Source organism: Herpailurus yagouaroundi, unplaced genomic scaffold (assembly GCF_014898765.1).
Source record: "Herpailurus yagouaroundi ecotype Mexico unplaced genomic scaffold, PumYag 28, whole genome shotgun sequence".
Classification (NCBI taxonomy): domain Eukaryota; kingdom Metazoa; phylum Chordata; class Mammalia; order Carnivora; family Felidae; genus Herpailurus; species Herpailurus yagouaroundi.
The window spans coordinates 70,239,360-70,246,011 of NW_024412376.1; the positions used below are offsets into that span (position 1 = coordinate 70,239,360).

The window sequence follows — 6,652 nt, forward strand, 5'->3', positions numbered from 1 at the left end:
AAAAAAAAAAAAAAAAAAAAAAAAAAAAAAAAAGTTGTAAATAAATGCTATCATCAATTAACTTTAACCTCTCTAAAACTCCTATTAAATAAATTAAATTTAGCAGATAAGATCTAGGATGATATTTAGTATTTGATTTGCTCCTTTTGAAATATGAAATACTAGCCTCCAAGGAATTAATAGGCTAACTAAGAAAATTAAATTTTTTATAAGATTTGTTTATTTGTAAATTTAACCTCTATAAAAATAGTGAGTGGAAAATTTTTAGATTATCATCTTCACCTGTGAGCAGCCTCCTAAATTTACAGTTTGTTGTGCAGATGTTATCACTTTCAATTATATCATAATGTAAAAAGTAGTAAAGTTGGCTTTTGGCTACAAATAGAGAATTTTTCTCTGTATATAAATTTAAAAATGTAAATAGGCTAGAACAATTGTTGTATATTGACTCAATAACTGAATAGTCTGTATACTGGGTCAGCTTTATGTTGATCCAGATTTGACAATATCACAAAAAGACTTCTATACCTTATTATCTTCTAATGTATGTTCTATATTCTAAAGTTGTCTTTCCTTATGGTGGTAAAATGGCTGACAGGAGCCTTTCATGGTATGCCTTACCATGTAGCTTTTATAGAATATCAATGAAGATTCTTTCCAGGAGCCACAGTAAATTTCCCTTCACGAGTCATTAAAAAAAAATATATATATATATGTATATGTATATATATATATATATATATATATATATATATATATATATATACTTATTGCGCACCTGTTAATCACTCTGGGTAAGGGATGAGTTACTTTAGAAGAAGAAGAAAATCAGGCTTCTCAGGAAATTTCAGGGAATGATAGTGCCAATTTATGAAAAACACCTAGGATTCTTGGAGGAAGGATAGCTATCCAAACTAAAATTGTGGAATTGTTTGTTAACAAATGGGATAGAAGAAAGTAACTGAGCCCTAACTGGCATATTTATACATGTATACAATTACTATTTAATGCTTATCTATGTTGCAGAAAAAAAAAAAAACAGAATACAAACTAGACCAAGGAAAATTTTTTCTATTTTCCTATTTTCAAAGAAATCTCAAAAAAGATTATGGCTTATCTACAAACTCACACACGAATTTCTTATTGACAGTAACCAAATGGTGGAAAGACAATGAAAAGAATGTATGTTAGAAAAACATTTCAAGTGTTGAGACAATATAGTTAAGCTCTGCTCAACATACATCATTTTTATCAAAATTACATGAAAACTAAAATTCCAGTCTCTTTAAATGAGTTGTTTATTTAAAAAAGTTTTTTTAATGTGTATTTATTTTGGAGAAAGAGAGAGAGACAGAGCACAAGCAGGGGAGGGGCAGAGAGAGAGGGAGGCACAAAATCTGAAGCAGGCTCCAGGCTCCCAGTCGTTAACACAGGGCCTGACATGGGGCTCAAACCCCTAAACCATGAGATCATGATCTGAGCTGAAATCAGACACTTAACCGACTGAGCCACCCAGGCACCCTAAGTTTATTTTTAAGGTATTGATATGATGGAAAAATTTTCTAAATTGAAAAAGAGCTGATAGAATTTCAATTGGCACCAAACATATTATTAGTGTACATTGTCAGTTTTGCTTTTTACTTCTGTGATATTGGCTTCAAAAAATAAAAGTCTATAAACAAAGTAGATCTGTCATTGGTTTGCTTAACTTCTTCAGCATAGTTTTGCATGTGTATACAGGAAATTCTACAATTCTAAATATAAACTCATCTTTTTTGAGAGGAAAAATGTACTTGGTATTTAAAATAATTTAGTCTGTTATGCTCACATATTTAAGTATTTATTTTAAATGTCACTATGAAATGTTAATTTTGATATTTTCCTTATTATATTTAATCTCTTGGTGTGTGTATATATATATATATATACACACACACATATATTTGTACTAGAAGATGAACAGTTCACAAATAAGATCAACATACTTCAATTTAAAACTTTTCATCAGGGGCGCCTGGGCGTCTGACTTCAGCTCAGGTCATGATCTTGCAGTTTGAGGTTTTGAGCCCCACATCAGTCTCTTTGCTGATAGCTCGGAGCCTGGAGCCTGCTTCAGATTCTGTGTCTCCCTCTAGCTGTCCCTCCCATGCTCATGCTCTGTCTCTCTCTGTCTCTCAATAATAGATAAATGTTAATTTTTTTAAAAGCAACTTATCATCAGTAGTAACTACCAAGTTGGGATTCTTTACAACCCAAAATGAAGATACTTGGTATTACATAGTAATCTAAGGACTGTGCTTGTAATGATGTTCCTGTACTTCAAACTTCTAAAAATTTTATTTGCAAAACATTATGACCTGTGTTTTGCAGCAAATGAAAATAAAATAAAGAAGGATTCAGTGTTTTATACCAAGCCTCACATCCAGTGGCAAATATGTAGTTGAAACTCAAAGGAAACATTTACTCAAATTTCATAGCAGAACTTTTTGTTATATAACCATGTCATGGGCACAGTATTATGAACTTTAATTTCCCTTTCCTCAGTGAAGGTTTCTAGGTCCACGTCTTGGATTCTAAAATCAGAGAAGCTAATTCAGATGTGTGATGACGTTAAGAGTTGCAGAATACTGGGTATCTCTTCTTCGTTAAGCTAATATTTTAACAAGAACATTTTCAAGGTAATTTTCTCACTTTATCCAACAGGATAAAGTGTGTTTCTTTATCCAACAGGAGGACTCTCATGGATGGGGTTTGGGGACATATAGAAAGAATGACAACATTTCCACAGAATAGTAAGAGACCTTAACTTTCATAAGGTCTAATTGATGATGTTCCATTAAAATGTTCCCAGTGGCTGTATATTTTGTTTGTATCCATATAAATCTTGCTCTGACTAAACACTATGACTATGTAGGCATTAATCTGATTTTAAATGCTTTTTGTAAAGTGCTAGAATTATTAGTTAAAAGTTAAAGTTAATTCAGTAGTGGGGCACCTGTGTGGCTCAGTCTGTTAAACATCTGACTCTTGGTTTCATCACAGGTCATGATCTCCTTGTTTCTGGGTTCAAGCCCCACATGGGACTCTGCGCTGACAGTGTGGAGCCTTCTTGGGATTCTGTCTCCTCTTTCTGCCCCTCCTCTGCTCTCTCTCTCTCTCTCAAAATAAATAAATAAATAAACTTAAAAAAATGTTAACTCAGTAGTGGGGGGAAACTAGCTCAGTAGATTCTGGTTTCCTCCCAGTAGCTATAATATGTGATATATATCTGCATATATAAGTATATATCTATCTCTCTATATATAGATTGTATGCATATAAGTATATATACAGACTGTATGTATATAAATATCTATCTATATATGGATATATAGATTGTATGTATATAAGTATATATATATAGACTGTATGCATGTAAGTGTGTATATATATATATATATATATGGACTGTATTCATGTAAGTATATATATATATATATATATACACACATATATATACAGACTGTATACGTATGTATATATAGATATATAGCCTGTATGCATATAAGTGTATACATATATATATAGTGTGTACATAAGTATAGATATATAGACTGTATGTACATAAGACTATATATATACATATATATACACATACACACATAAACACAAAGAATATACATACATATATACATATGAAATACATATATCACATATATACACATATGTGTGCATATATATTATATATGCATACATGTATTACACTACACTATATATACTATGTATTATAAAAAATGAGTACTATTAATATTTTAATATTATATGTGAGGAAATTCAGGGTTCAAAAAGTCATTATCTTTATCAAAGTATATATGTGTGTGTATATATATATATGTGTGTGTGTATATATATATTTATACATACATATAAATTGAGTTTGACTCCAAATGACTCTGAATTCATATTCACTGGAGTCTACCAATTAAATTCTATATTTTCACTTTAGTTACTTACCTGTAAAACATCTCGGTCTCATATGAAGACTTCTGGAATACTCTAACTTCCTCAGCAATAAAATTATAATTCCCAAATGGGTTGCATCACAAATGACTCATTGCTTTATATTGAAGTATCTCGATCCTCCTGGAAAAATGCATTGGATCCAGCACCAGACTGCCAGGAACTGAGCCCTGCTCTGGCAGCTTGTAGCTGTACAATTTAGGGCAAAAGAATTAATATCTCTGTGGCTCAGTATCCTCATCATAAAAATGAAAATTGTACAGCATACTAACTCCATAAAGTTGTTGCTTAGGATTAAATTATATAAAGCACTTGGAATAATGCCATAGTTAATATTATTGCTTCTATGTCAGAGTAAATTTTCATGCTTTTTTCTTCTCTATGTTCAGAAAGTATGTTTTAGAAGACCTTGGTCCCTGTGGTTGATATTCATTTAGCTTGTCACTGTGTATAAAGAAGCAATTGAGTTAAATTTTGACTAAGCTTATCCTCTTTTTAGTTTAATGTATTTCAATGATACTTGGCCCATGTGTATAAATAAAAGACATGTAAAACTAACACTGAGTACCTTAACAATTCATAGGATCCTGAATTGATGATATTGATGATATTAAAAAAGACATTTGAGAAAAATCTTACAAGATAGTTACCATTTGGAAAAATATTTTTATTTAAATAACAATAGCTTAGATACCTATTTTTGAGAATTATTATGCTATTTCCTGACCAAGAGAAGGTTATTCTGGTAGTAATGCTAATCTTAGCATAGCTTTTAAACATTTATTTCATGATGACTCTTTATACTATGATTATAGCTATAATAATTAATAGCTTATTTTATTGTTTATTTCTAGGATCACAATGAGCTTTGTCAACATAAAAGTGGGGATGTAACTGATATTTAATAGCTCAAAGCTTTATGCTAAGCATATAACAAATAAAAACTTTAATTTGTCCTTTATATTTCCCCTGCTGGAGAGCAAACTACAGTTTGTATCCATGAAATAAGAATGAAATTCAACACCTTACTTTTCAATAATATTTATTCATGGATTCCACTCTCCCCTCAATAATACAGACTCCAGAGATTTAGGTATGTGCCATATTTTCTTAAGTTGACATATGTCCAAGGTGTGTATTAGGATATTAAGACACCAAATAGATTCAATAAAGTATAGATAGTGCATCCATATTTTGTTCCGTCTTTGTTTTGCCAATTTCAGAGAAAGAGAAAGAGGGAAGACAAACGAAAACACATCTACTAAACAAATATGGCTTTGTTCCAGCACAGCGCAAGTATAACTTTACCTACAAAATGATTTTAAAATGCACTTGACAAGAGGGTTTATTATGTCATTAATGTGCTTCCAGGCCTGTTTTATTTTTGCAGTTGGCAATTGCCATAGCAACTTTAGAAGTTCAGAACTTCCTGGTGCTTCCTTTCTGTACAGAGGTAAATATAATCTGTCTTCAAAATCTGTACATGAGTCAAGAGTAAATTTAAGGATATATGACAGGGCCAGAGTAGAACAGCACTTGCAACGAGGGATTAATTATAGGTAAAGTGAAGAAATATCAAATGGAAGTGTGAAGAAGCTCCCTTTCTTCTTCTTCTTCTTCTTCTTCTTCTTCTTCTTCTTCTTCTTCTTTTAATTAAGGAATGAAAATATCTGAAAATCTAAGTAGGAATGATGCTGAGTCTAGAGAAAGAAAAGATTGAGTTTGAAGTGATCAATAAATTGAGATGGTAAAAATAATTGTTCAAGTTTCTGTATCACTTAACTCTGTTCATCAGGATGGGCAATATGGATGAAATTATAATTTGGGGAGAATCATATCTACCTTGTTCACTTTTTTTTTTTTTGCAGAGTTCTTTCTTGTATGTACTGAGTAATGAATGGCAAAGTGAAGAAAGGATGAAATGAATACATAAGGGAATGAAAGAACGACCAAAACAGCAATATTCACCTTATCTGGTTCCTCTGCTGGCACTAGTAAACTACTCATAATGTTCTAACGCATGGTTTCCTAAGGAAAAACTCTATAAAAGCCTCAATCACCAGGTGGTGTAAAATAAATTTTGAAATGATTCAAGGTTTTTCTGAAACTTTTCCAGAAACCTTTTGCAGGTGTTTTTAATAGAGAAAATGTTCCCATCTGTGAATGTTTACACACAAAAACTCTATCAACACATCCATAGATTCAAAACAGCCTGACATTCAGCAAGCTCCTATTATGTGCATAAGCATATGTGATTAATTTTATTTACAGTAGTTTATTACTGTGTGTATTTATTCATGAATGAAACAATGGGGAAGATATGGACGCAGCTGTCTGTGATTTAGCATTCAAGTTATTTGGACCAAGCGCCTAAGCTATTATGTACTTCTTGAAAAAGGATTTTGAGAAAGTTATCGACCACCTAAAGCTCTCAATGCTGTTGCTGATTGCCTTTTGTACGGAGTTTTTCATTCATGAGAAGCCTTCCTGCGTGCTGTGCTACGGTGCAGCCATTTCTTTACTAAAGTACTGTAGAAATGAATCTGTAGTTCATATTTAATGTATAAAGGAGGAGGAAGTACACAGTAAACCTTCATAAGATAGTGCATTTGCATGGTACTCACCTGTAACTTCATGTTACAAAACCACTGAA

At 31.7% G+C, this 6,652-nt stretch overlaps 1 long non-coding RNA gene across 1 annotated transcript in view; it reads left to right on the forward strand.

The window, feature by feature from the left end:
* Positions 1-6,089, forward strand: part of LOC121028524 (uncharacterized) — a 6,556-nt gene extending 467 nt beyond the window's left edge. The window contains exons 2-5 of the long non-coding RNA XR_005789296.1: positions 2,545-2,609; positions 2,731-2,792; positions 5,223-5,452; positions 5,868-6,089. This is a non-coding gene — a long non-coding RNA (uncharacterized LOC121028524). The remainder of the gene's footprint in view (positions 1-2,544; positions 2,610-2,730; positions 2,793-5,222; positions 5,453-5,867) is intronic.
* Positions 6,090-6,652: the final 563 nt, after the last annotated feature.